Raw genomic sequence first — 11,769 nt, 5'->3', positions numbered from 1 at the left:
GGGATGATGTACTTATGCATACAGCTTTGTATTACTTTTTTAATTCAGGTCATGCTGAATAAAAACACCGATATCTTAATGAGGAGGATGTGAAAATAGTAGCTTTTGGGTGGGAATTCAAGGAGAGGAGCTGTAAAGGAAGAACTAAATGTTCTTTTGCTTTGAGCTTGACTTTGCATAATTACATGTGAGTAGACTTATCTTCTGAGAAAAGAAAGATGCTTTATTCTCCTCAAGTCCACAGTATAAACTGCAAGTATATGTACTATATGAGCTGTGTAGCCTTAACCAGCTTCCCAAGGAGTAGTCCCTGTAGAACAGCAAAACACAGTTCTTCCCATCCATCCTGAGCATGTTCTCATCTTCCAGGTCATGGTACCGATTTGTGGGATGCAGAGTAGACAGTTATTAACACAAATGTATTGCATTTTGTTACTATTACATCCTAGTAGAGCTTGGTAAAGCCTGTACAAAAGGTATCTTCAAGCACTTGTTTTCAAAGTAGGATTGTGTAACCCTAGCACACTTTCTATTATTCCTAATTTGGTTGATCATAAGATATAAGCAGGAATCAAAATTACCCCTTATGGTAGCAAACACAGTCCCTACAAAGTCTGCTTAAAGGAGAGGAATAGCTGTTTTGTGGGGGAAGAGCTCGGCGTTATCTCTGTCCTTTGTGATAGCTCTGGGAGCTCCCTTGTCAGTTTAAATCTCTTTGCTGGTGAGGATCATTTGCATTCCTGATGGACAATCCCCAGGATATTCCAAGAGTTTATAATTTAGACTTTGGGACCATCTTTGTTCTGTCTGTCCTCGTCTAAAATGGAGGAATCTTGTTTGCTAGCCAGCTCTTATAACATTATAAATGGCTGCAGTCTTAGTCTGCTGAATTAGCCTCTGTTTAGGAAAAAAAAAAGTTTATTTGGATAACTATAAGGACTTCCCAAAATTCTGTTAAACTACTGGGGCCTTAATACAATGTGCATTGCTGAAGAGAGAGAGACACAGACACAGATTTCTAGGTTGGAAGAGACCTCAAGATCATCGAGTCCAACCTCTGACCTAACACTAAGTACTCCACTAAACCATATCGCTAAGCTCTACATCTAAACGTCTTTTAAAGACCTCCAGGGATGGTGACTCCACCACCTCCCTGGGCAGCCCGTTCCAATGCTTAATAACCCTTTCGGTAAAGAAGTTCTTCCTAATATCCAACCTAAAACTCCCCTGTCGCAACTTTAGCCCATTCCCCCTCATCCTGCCACCAGGCACGTGGGAGAATAGACCAACCCCCACCTCTCTACAGCCTCCTTTAAGGTAACTGTAGAGAGCGATAAGATCGCCCCTGAGTCTCCTCTTCTCCAGGCTGAACAACCCCAGCTCCCTCAGCCGCTCCTCGTAAGACTTGTTCTCCACACCCCTCACCAGCTTTGTCGCCCTTCTCTGGACTCGCTCGAGTATGTCCATGTCCTTCCTGTAGCGAGGGGCCCAAAACTGAACACAGTACTCAAGGTGCGGCCTCACCAGAGCCGAGTACAGGGGCACAATCACTTCCCTAGACCTGCTGGCCACACTGCTTCTTATACAGGCCAGGATGCTGTTGGCCTTCTTGGCCACCTGAGCACACTGCTGGCTCATATTCAGCCGACTATCAACCAATACTCCCAGGTCCTTCTCTGCCAGGCAGCTTTCCAGCCACTCATCTCCCAGCCTGTAGCTCTGCTTGGGGTTGTTGTGGCCCAGGTGCAGGACCCGGCACTTGGCCTTGTTGAACCTCATACAGTTGGCCTCAGCCCATCGGTCCAGCCTATCCAGATCCTCCTGCAGAGCCTTCCTGCCCTCGAGCAGATCGACACACGCACTTAGCTTGGTGTCATCTGCAAACTTACTGAGGGTGCACGCGGACCCCTCATCCAGATCATCGATAAAGACATTAAAGAGGACCGGCCCCAGTACCGAGCCCTGGGGGATTCCACTAGTGACCGGCCTCCAACTGGATTTGGCTCCATTCACCACAACTCTTTGGGTCCGGCTATGCAGCCAGTTTCTAACCCAGCGAAGCGTACGCCAGTCCAAGCCCCGAGCAGCCAGTTTGTCGAGGAGAATGTTGTGGGGAACGGTGTCAAAAGCCTTACTGAGGTCAAGGTAAACCACATCCACAGCCTTTCCCTCATCCACCAAGCGCATCACTTGGTCATAGAAGGAGATCAGGTTCGTCAAGCAAGATGGACACAATAACAGTCAGGTGTATTGCTGAATACAGATCACAGCTTTAATACAACTTATTTTGCCATCCTGTAGTGTATGCCATGTGTACTTGCAGGGTTAAAAGGGGTGGTGATAGCAATGAGGAGAAATAGCTCATCTCTCAAATGTTAGTTTAATCAACTGTTTTCCTAAACTAGCCCTATTCATTAAAAGCAAGTTCCACTAATAAAACCTGATCCTTGCTTACATAAATTTATTCTGACACAACCTTTAATAAATTGGAAGGAGAAAGTGCCAAAAAACCTCAGTTGTGCACATCTCTGGTATACGATACTAATATACTTTGACACCTGCACATTTTCGTTTGCATCAAAGGTCACTTTAAACTGGAAGGAAAAGGGAGTTTAGCATAAAGTCAGCAAATTTACTTTATCTTTTTGCAACAAAAGTGCCACTTAAATTAAGAAACCTTTTTAATAAATAAATATTTCACCCAATAAGTTATGTCTTGTGTTTCAGACTTGTGTGCCTTTAAAAAAAAAAACACACTGAAAATGCTGTTTGAGGGAATATTCTTCTAGAAAAGTAAATGGTGATTGCTATACCCAAGCTGACCTCAGAATCGTTGTCCTAGTGGTGTAATTAGGGCAATTCAATTACCTGTTACCAACTGAAATAGCTAGGGTTGGATGAAGTCTCTATATCCTGTGCTGTCATGTTTGGAAGTCTGCCCAAACACCCGAAATGCAAAGTAGGATGTAAGGGCAGGGGCTTTTGGTACACCATAATGGAAATAAATTATGTACTTCATTAATAAGTGTTAAGTTTACGGTACTAAGATAACAAATGGGTTCATATGGGCCTTGCTTGGTCTTACTCTTTTTATTAAAAGACAGAGTAAGTGTTGATGCTGCATATAGCATTATGGCAACAATGCTTCAGTCCTGCCAATAAAGAAACCAAAAAACTTCATTCAGAAAGGAGAGAGTTGTAAGCTCTTATCTGAACCCACAGCAATCTCCTTCACTTAAAACAACTGTTTGAATGGCTAGCTAAGATCAGTGCTGTGTAATAGAGAGAGGTACTGAAGTTTGTGAGACTTTTCTTGTAGTTAAGGGAAGACCCTCTACTGGGAAAGGTGTGAAACTGGATGAAAGCTAAGTAGAAAAACATTTTCATGTTGCTTGAAGCAACTGGGTTTAAAAAAAAAATTAATACAATGAAATTAGATTAAATCATTTGAGCCTCATCTGAACTGTGATCCTGGTTCTGCAAACACCTCCAGCCTCTTATCATAAATCATAAATACATGCTGATATTGGAGGTCAATACTGTATATTATGTATGCAGAATGGCGTGAAAATCCAGCTCTTTGAAAATGGCATAAGGAATAATAAAAAAAATAGTTTTAAGATATTCTGTAAACAGTCATTGATCTTTATTGACAGGTCTTTGGGAGATAATCCTGAGTAATGTGGTAGGGCAGATTACATTTAACTTCTTTCACTGAAGGAAGATAATTTAAAAGTGTCTTTTTTGGAAAGAAATTGGGAAAAACAATCTGAGGCTGCATGTATGTGAAATTATATATATTTAAGGATAATCTGGGGGTTACAAAAAAGGATTATGCTTCTATTCTATTCAATTCATATTTTTAACAGGATTATACCCTTTAACAGGTCAAGAAAGAGCCCTGACCCTGTGAGAGCTTTTAGAAGCCTTGGCATCTTGTAGCTTATGCAGATGTGTGCTCTGTGGTAAACATGTGACCTGAGGTATAGGCTCTGTTCCCCTTAATCTCTGTTTATACATGGAAAATCATGTACAGCTATCTATGTAGTCATTTAAAACCCCTAAACTTGCTTTATTTTTCCTCTAATCCCTAATGGTTAATCAGAAGTGCTACATATAATTGAGAAACATGATTTTCCTGAAGCAAAATAAATATGGTGTTCGGGGAAGAAATTGGGTTTAATTCTCGCTGGTTACCAAGGAAGATATAAAGGGCAAATTTATTTTGTCAGTTCCCTATGTGCTCATCTCTGAATAGAGATGAGTGAAATCTCTTGTGGGGTGAACTATTTTACTGTTGTTTCTCAGATTTCCTGTCTAGTCCCAAAGTATTTAACTCCAGATTTTGTAGTCCCTTACATTTTAAAGCAGGGATTTCTGCTATAAAGGAAAGTGACTGGGTTCAAAGACAGGACTACAGGCTTCCACTGCTGTAAGTGGAGAAGTGCCTGTAAATACAAATTTCGTCTTCTGAACACAAGCTGCTTTGAGCTTCTCCTCCAGCACTGCCATCTCATCTCATTGTTAGATCCTGCACCCTCCTTGCTGCCTAGGGGACAGCCGTGAACTTCCACTTGCCCTCCTCAGACCTCCCTAAGGAGGTTTTGGAGGTCTCCTCTCCTTCCCTGCCATATGTCTCTGCTCATCCCAAAGCAATGGGATTAGGCAGTAGCTGTTGGCATGGTGTTGGCTTTCACTGTGGCCAGTCCTGTGACAGAAAATCAATTTACTGGGATGGAGAAGGCTGTGGAAATGTCCTGCTTTTATGCTGGGGTGAGTGCTCTAGCCTACAGCTGTGCTAAGAAAAGCTGTGCTCCGCTCCCATGGTGCTGAAGTGCTGGGGCATGGGCACCTGGGCGCAGGCAGTGCTGCCCGGTCCTCCACCAGCACTGCACCAGCTACTTGAAATCCATTTCAATCATACTTGATGCATAGCAGCCCCTTGTTCTGGGTGTGTTCAACTCTGATAGATCACAATTCATAATGCTCTCAGCTTCGTCTTGGTTTGTGTGCGATCCAGCTTCACGGAGAGGCCAACCACTGCCTTGTCAAACTAATTGCCCTTTGTGGAAGGAGAGATACTGAAAAATATTTTTCCTCTAATAGAGCCTGATAGATGGAGACGGCTTCTCATTTCCATGCCCCATGACCTAATGGAGTCAGCAACTCACTACACTTACCGACAAAAAGCTTTCTGAGACGAGTGTTTGCACAGCTTCTGACATTCACCCTTATTTCTTCAGCAAACCATTAGGCTGTTGACCTTAACCATCCCTCCAGTCTCATCTGTTTTTAATGGGTTGTTCAGATGAGGTTTGAAGACTATAAAGAGTGATTTGTTGTTGTTTTTTGCTAATAGTTTAGGCAGTATGTCTTTCTGAAGTAGTCTGGATTGTGCTTGCTATTTGTTTCTTGGGTTATATTCTTCCAGTCTTATTTCTCTTGGATAAAAATGTAAGTGGGGTTAATATTGGGAATGTTGCCAGTGATTTCTATGGTGTTAGAAGTTCAACTCCTTAATATTTGATTTTCTGTGTTTACGAAAAATTATTACTGCCGTTTTGGGAATAGGAGGCTAATAAAGTAAAATACAGATGGTAGTGCTTCATAGTTCTCTTGTATGGCATGCAACTTCTAATGGGCTCTGCTGGACATAACTTGAGGGAATGTAGGTCTCTAACTTACGTTGCATCTCCTGGACATCCTAATATGACTTCTGTTTCATGTCTTTCTGTCTGCTAGGAAGTTAAAATATAAACCATGCATGTTGAAGAAAATGGGATTACTCTTTCCTTTGGCAGACTAGCTATGTGAGATCCAGGTTTGTGCTTTTCATACTTAAAAAGAAAATAAATTTCCTTTTTCTCTATTTGTATGCTTCAGGAAGAGACCAAAATATCTTAGGTAATGAATCATTTTTTAAATCAGACTGATGCCATACTTAGCAAATAATTGCTTATTTTTGATTAACTTGAGTCAGAACACATGCTTTTTTAGTATCTTTTTTTAAAAAAAAAAAAAGTAATTCATTTATCACGACATGTTGCACAAGACTTTTGCAAGTGTGAACCAAGGGGAACCTCTGTATAGCTGGACATTTATGTACACGAAGATATTCACGTATTTTCAAAGTCTTTCCCTGATGGAAGAATTTTACCCTGTGGATTAGCTGATGGGCAATATTTATGGTCTATCACTGCAGATAGATCCAGCAATAATTCTAAATAACCTGGCTGTTCAGTTACATTAGACAGAGCTTGAGACGTGGTGATAGTTTCAATGCCTATTTTTCTGTAAGTCACTTCAGACACACATCAATGATGAACTACACAGGCTGTTCAGTTCCCTGATACTATGCAATAGCAACATCTGTGATTGTATAGTGTTGCTGATCACTGATCTTGGAGACATAACAGGCATAGCAAAGGAACTCTTCCTCTTTATGCTGTTATGAAATAAATATCATCAATGTGACCTACTGGACTTGTCAGCCTCTTATTCATTGTGCATGGCCTTGTATTTGTATCAGATGGAACCTTCTTGATACTTTCTGATTGTCTATTTTGTAGTGGAAGAACATAAGCAATCTTAAAAACAGCAAAATCAGTTCTATTCCTGGCTTCAGATGCAACCTAGAAAATGGCTCCTGATGGATTTACTTTTCAAAATTTTTTTATCTGCAATTATTGAATACAACCAAGGTATATTAAAGCTGTCTGGAGATGAACAAAAACAAAAGAGCATATGTGCTACACCCACTTAGACTGCTGCAGAAGGACAAAACTACAATGAAATGTGTTGGTTTAAATTCTCACTTAGTACATAGCACACCTCGAGTCCTCGCTGCTCCTACTTTCCTAGCTTAATTTTCTGGGAAGCTGAACTTTAAATCAAGCTGGTCCCAGGACTAATTTTGGAGAAATGTATATAATGTGACCTAAATTTATATACACACTCACAGCGTAGTATAAGGAGTTAAAGGAATTGTTTCATTTTGCATTGAGCTGAGGATACTTGTGTGGTCTGTGACTGCATCTCAGCTAAAAAGAAAACGCACCTGCATCTCAACTGGTTCTCTGCCTTGGACAAGCTGACTGACTTCTTACCTTCTCTTTAATGTCTTCAGAAACAAATGTTTCTGCAAGTAGCTTAATCTTTCATAAGATAGGAAAGTTGGGCTTATTTCAGCCTCCCTGTGCCTCCCCCCCCCCCCCCCCCCAAAAGCTGCTTGACTCCAAAGCATGGCAACTGAAACCAAACTGCTCTCATGCAGAGTTGTGGGAGAAAATAGGATTTAAATAAAGACTATGGAAGTGAAAAAATCTGGTAAAGGAAGGATGTGAACTTACTACTTAAAGTATGTAACAATCCTGAGAATGTCTTGCAGAACTTTTATCAGGATCTTATGAGGGGGGAAAAATGGCTCAAAGCCAGAAAGACAAAAGTCTTCGTTAACATACAGTAAAGTGGAACCATTGTTCTTTGGTAACTGTTTGTTAACGTCACTGCTGTAGTGAATATGCCACAGGAGTCATGACTGCAGCTTGTTTTTGAAGAATTGCTGACAAGCTTTGTAAGTCATAACTAAGTAATAGAGTATAATTGTATCATTGAAGCATAACCTTATAAAAACTCAACTGCTCTGAGCTTGCTGTATCGATTGTGTGCTGAAGATAAGTAGGTAAATAATCAAAGTATTACGAGGCTTCTCACTGACAGTGTAATATATAACACAAACAAATACACTTCGAGATAGCCAAGAGTAGAACCAATAATGTCTGGTGCTTGTCTAGATTGATCTTTCAAAGCTTCTTTTTCATTTAGGAAAAAAAAATCTACTGTCAATAGACTGGCTTACATATCAATAAAGTAACACTGAATTCCAGAGTAGGAGAGCAGGGTCAAATAGTAAATCACTTGAAGTGATCAGTGTTCAAATTCCCACCAATTTCAAAGGGAGCTTTCCTTGCCCAAAGGCTGCCTTGACATGCTCTTTATGACCCTTACACTTCCATTGAGCTCCAAGGTTAACCACACACAAATGTTTCATAAGAGTACTCCAGTGACTGCAGATGGGCAGGAGCATGCCCTGGAGCTAGGGAGTGAATGAGGCTCTCTGAAAGACAGCCGTTCTGCCCAAAGGTATTAACTGCATAAAAAGCACCCATTTATTTCAGACTACTCCCTGAACTTGTCAACAGTGACCTATGATTTGAGAAGACTATGGAACCTCTATTGCTCAAATGGCTTTGGGGTTTAAGTAAAAATATATTTGACAGATGGCTGAAGATGATCCAGTCCACTTGTTCTGAAACTTGTTTGGAGCCTTCTACTTCAGCTCAGCAGGAGACATCAGATGTCTGAATATTGCTAACAATAGTCTTCTTGATCTCCTCTCATGTTGCTGAAAGTATGGTTGAGTAAGACATCTTTCAAGAGTCACAGATCCCCTCATTTATCCTGCATCAGGTTTAATCTGCCTTTGGTAGATGTAGTCAAAAAGGAAGTACACAGTGAAAAAAACATTTTCTTTCCAACTTGATGAACCTACTGGTTAACTTTGAAGTAAACCTTTCCTCTCCAGGATGCTGCTACAAGTACGAGAGAAGGCAGAAAAATGGTTCAAATGTCAATACTTAGGACTTGAAATGTCTGGAACGTTCTCAAAAGCTGAAGAGAGCTCTGCTCTTGAGTAGATGAAGGCACTCTTTCCATTCAGAGCCCTTCCTTCTAAGCTGTTTGTTAGCAGGGTCCTCATGCTTCCTTCCGTTTGGAGCACAATATTCCTTTTCAATTGGTTAAACCAGAATTTTCAACAGCTGCTGAGGGAAATGTAGCTTAATTTTAGCATTGCATTGATTACTAAGCATTAGATTAAATTAACAGCATCTCATCTGCAGGACCTTCTGATTCTTCCCTCGCTGCCATCACTTCAAGTTTTCCACCTATTAATAATAAAGTGACAGCAATGGCAGGAGTCAAGGTGCTGTTTAATAAGTCATCTGGCTGCAGAGCTGAAATTCAGGCTCCAGTGTCCTCTGAGTTTATGAAGCATGGAAGGTCTCTAACTCTGAGTGAATAGAGCCCTAAGCCTCTACACGTTAAAAACATTAAATGTTTCCAGTTAATTTCCTCTGACATCAGTCAAAGCTCCACTAAAATTACTCTTGGGGAAGCTGGTGAGGAGGGAGGGGAGTGGTGATACTTCTTAGTTGATTTTCTGTCCTTTACATTAAGAAAAATCACTGAGCACATTTGGGAAGAAAAATCTTGTGTAAAGAACTGATCTTTCTGAAGACTGCTACCTGCTCTGCTTTCATTGGGAAAGAGTAGGAGAACAGGAAAAATGGCTTTTTTGACAATACTGTAACAAGAGTTTTTAAAAACTCATTTATGGGCTTATTTCTTTGGAGAAGTTCAAATGCATACTGTGAACTAACACCCTTCACTCTGAAGAACTATTAAAATGAGTAGTTCTTTGTTCACAAACTAAATGGCAGCAAGTTCACTCATTTGGAAAACAACTGAAGCAAGGTGCTCTGAATGCCAAGAGCTGTCACATTATTAGCTGGGCAGTGCTCATAGAAAGTAGGAGTTCTTATTTGGTGAATTATCCACTCCCAAATGAGAGGAAGAGATGAAGGAAGGAGATCTCTTTCCTTTTAAAGAGAAATAAAGCTCTTAATTACCTTTTGGTAGTCTGTTCTGTGGAGTAAATGAAACAGATATGTGTTTTAGGTGTGTTTGAACTATAGCAGAAAACAGCAGGCAAGGTTTCTCAAGTGTCTGTGTCATGAAAACAACAATAAAAGGAATTGTGGAGGTCAGCTTTTTTTTTTTTTTTTTTTTATGAATTTTGGGGGAGCTTTAATGAGTTACACAAGCATCCTCATCTGATCACCTTCACTATACAGAGAATGAATCCAGCCTTTGCACTAGTCTGGAAAGAGAAGTCTCAGCTCTTGTCACAGCTTTGGGAGTTTCAACAGATTACCCAATTCTCTTATTTCTTTGCCTCAAAGGTTGTTTGGTCCAAGAAAATCTCCAGTGGCTTCTAGTTACATCAGCTGAGTTAGCCTGTAGTGGCTCTTCATCCTGCAGTCCCCTTTTTGTGCCTTTTCTGCACAGATGTGGCCAGATGTTGTCCCCTGTGCTGTTTTACATGTCTCATCCCTTCATTTTTTAAATCACTCCCTTCAGAGAAGGGGCTTGCACAAGAAGACAGGGTTTTGGCACCTACAGAAGTAAGCACGTGCTGCAAGATAGAGGCCCCAGAGGAAAAAAGGGAGGGGTGGGCCAGTTCCTTGCGTAGTTAGATGGCTCTTGTTCCCTTCCACTGCTTCCACAGTCAAATTACTCCTTTATGCCCTTTTCTGCAGGTGCCAGTTCCCACTTGACTGTGCCTATATAAGATCTGTTTACTGCATTCACTGGGGCTGACAGCCATCGTGTCTTGTTGGTGCCTCATAGATCATTTTTAAGTGTCAAATGAGGTATATAATTCTATTATGATTATTCCTGTCTTCGATCATTTTTCCCCCCTCAAATTAAAATTGCTTAACAACTTTAATCAAACTCAACGAAGCTCTTGACTAAACTAGGAAATGTTGAGAACATCTCATTGCATTTCGATTTAGTATATTTTAATGGGAAGTAGGAGGTACAGATGCTATTGAAAAGCACGAATAAGCCCTGAGAGACTTGGCAGAATACTAACACGAGAAGGAAAGAGTTGAATACACAATTCTGTAATCTATGTGTTGCCAGAAGCAATGGCCGTGTGCCACAAGCCATCATGTGCAGCCAAACTCTATCAGCTGCACTAACTGCTATAAGTTATCCTATTTACTGTCATCACTGACCCCTTAAAAAAAAAGAGGGGGGGAGCTTCAAGGTTTGAACTTCAATTTATCTAGATGTATTACACTGTATCTTGCCTTTTTCAATGTGACGATGTAGCTGAGTGCTGTGTTCTTTGCTAGACGAAGTAAGGAGTTAATTTGAGAGGGAACTATTGCATAGTAATTCTAGATGAAAACATCAGTTAACCTATCAGTGCTGAGAGAAAGGTCATCTATAGAAATATACAACATATAGGCAGAAACAACTGAAAATTGCTATGGAGCTATGAAGACTAAGGAAAACTAACCACTTTCTGTTTCAACAGACCTGCTGATACTGTTCATCTGGAATAGTACACTAGCGTCACCTGAGTCAGCTCATAAATGTTTAACAAGCAGGAAGCTCTTTGGCTATTAAACTGGGGATGTAATGCTAGGCATTTGTTTAAAAGAAAAAAAAAACACATTTGTGCAGTAGTGAAAGGCAACTTGGAAGTTAGTCCTTCTAAAAATGAGCTAAGACTATTAGATTGTGGAGGAGCAAACACTAACAGAGCCAAAATTAATAGCAATTTGATGTTATTGTATATTACTGGAGGATCTGCAGTATGATGTTGTAAGGATGTGTAGGGACAAAATTAGAAAGGCCAAAGCTCATCTGGAGCTCAATCTGGCTACTGCTGTTAAAGACAACAGAAAATGTTTTTATAAATACATTAACACGAAAAGGAGGACTAAGGAGAATCTCCATCCTTTACTGGATGTGGGGGGAAACTTAGTGACGAGAGACGAGGAAAAGGCTGAGGTGCTTAATGCCTTCTTTGCCTCAGTCTTTAGTGGCAAGACCAGTTGTTTTCTAGATACCCAGTACCCTGAGCTGGTGGAAGGGGATGGGGAGCAGGATGTGGCCCTCACAATCCACAAGGAA

Source organism: Cygnus olor, chromosome 15, assembly GCF_009769625.2.
Source record: "Cygnus olor isolate bCygOlo1 chromosome 15, bCygOlo1.pri.v2, whole genome shotgun sequence".
Lineage (NCBI taxonomy): Eukaryota > Metazoa > Chordata > Aves > Anseriformes > Anatidae > Cygnus > Cygnus olor.
The sequence above is the reverse complement of the archived record's forward strand: the minus strand, read 5'-3'. Positions refer to the sequence as shown.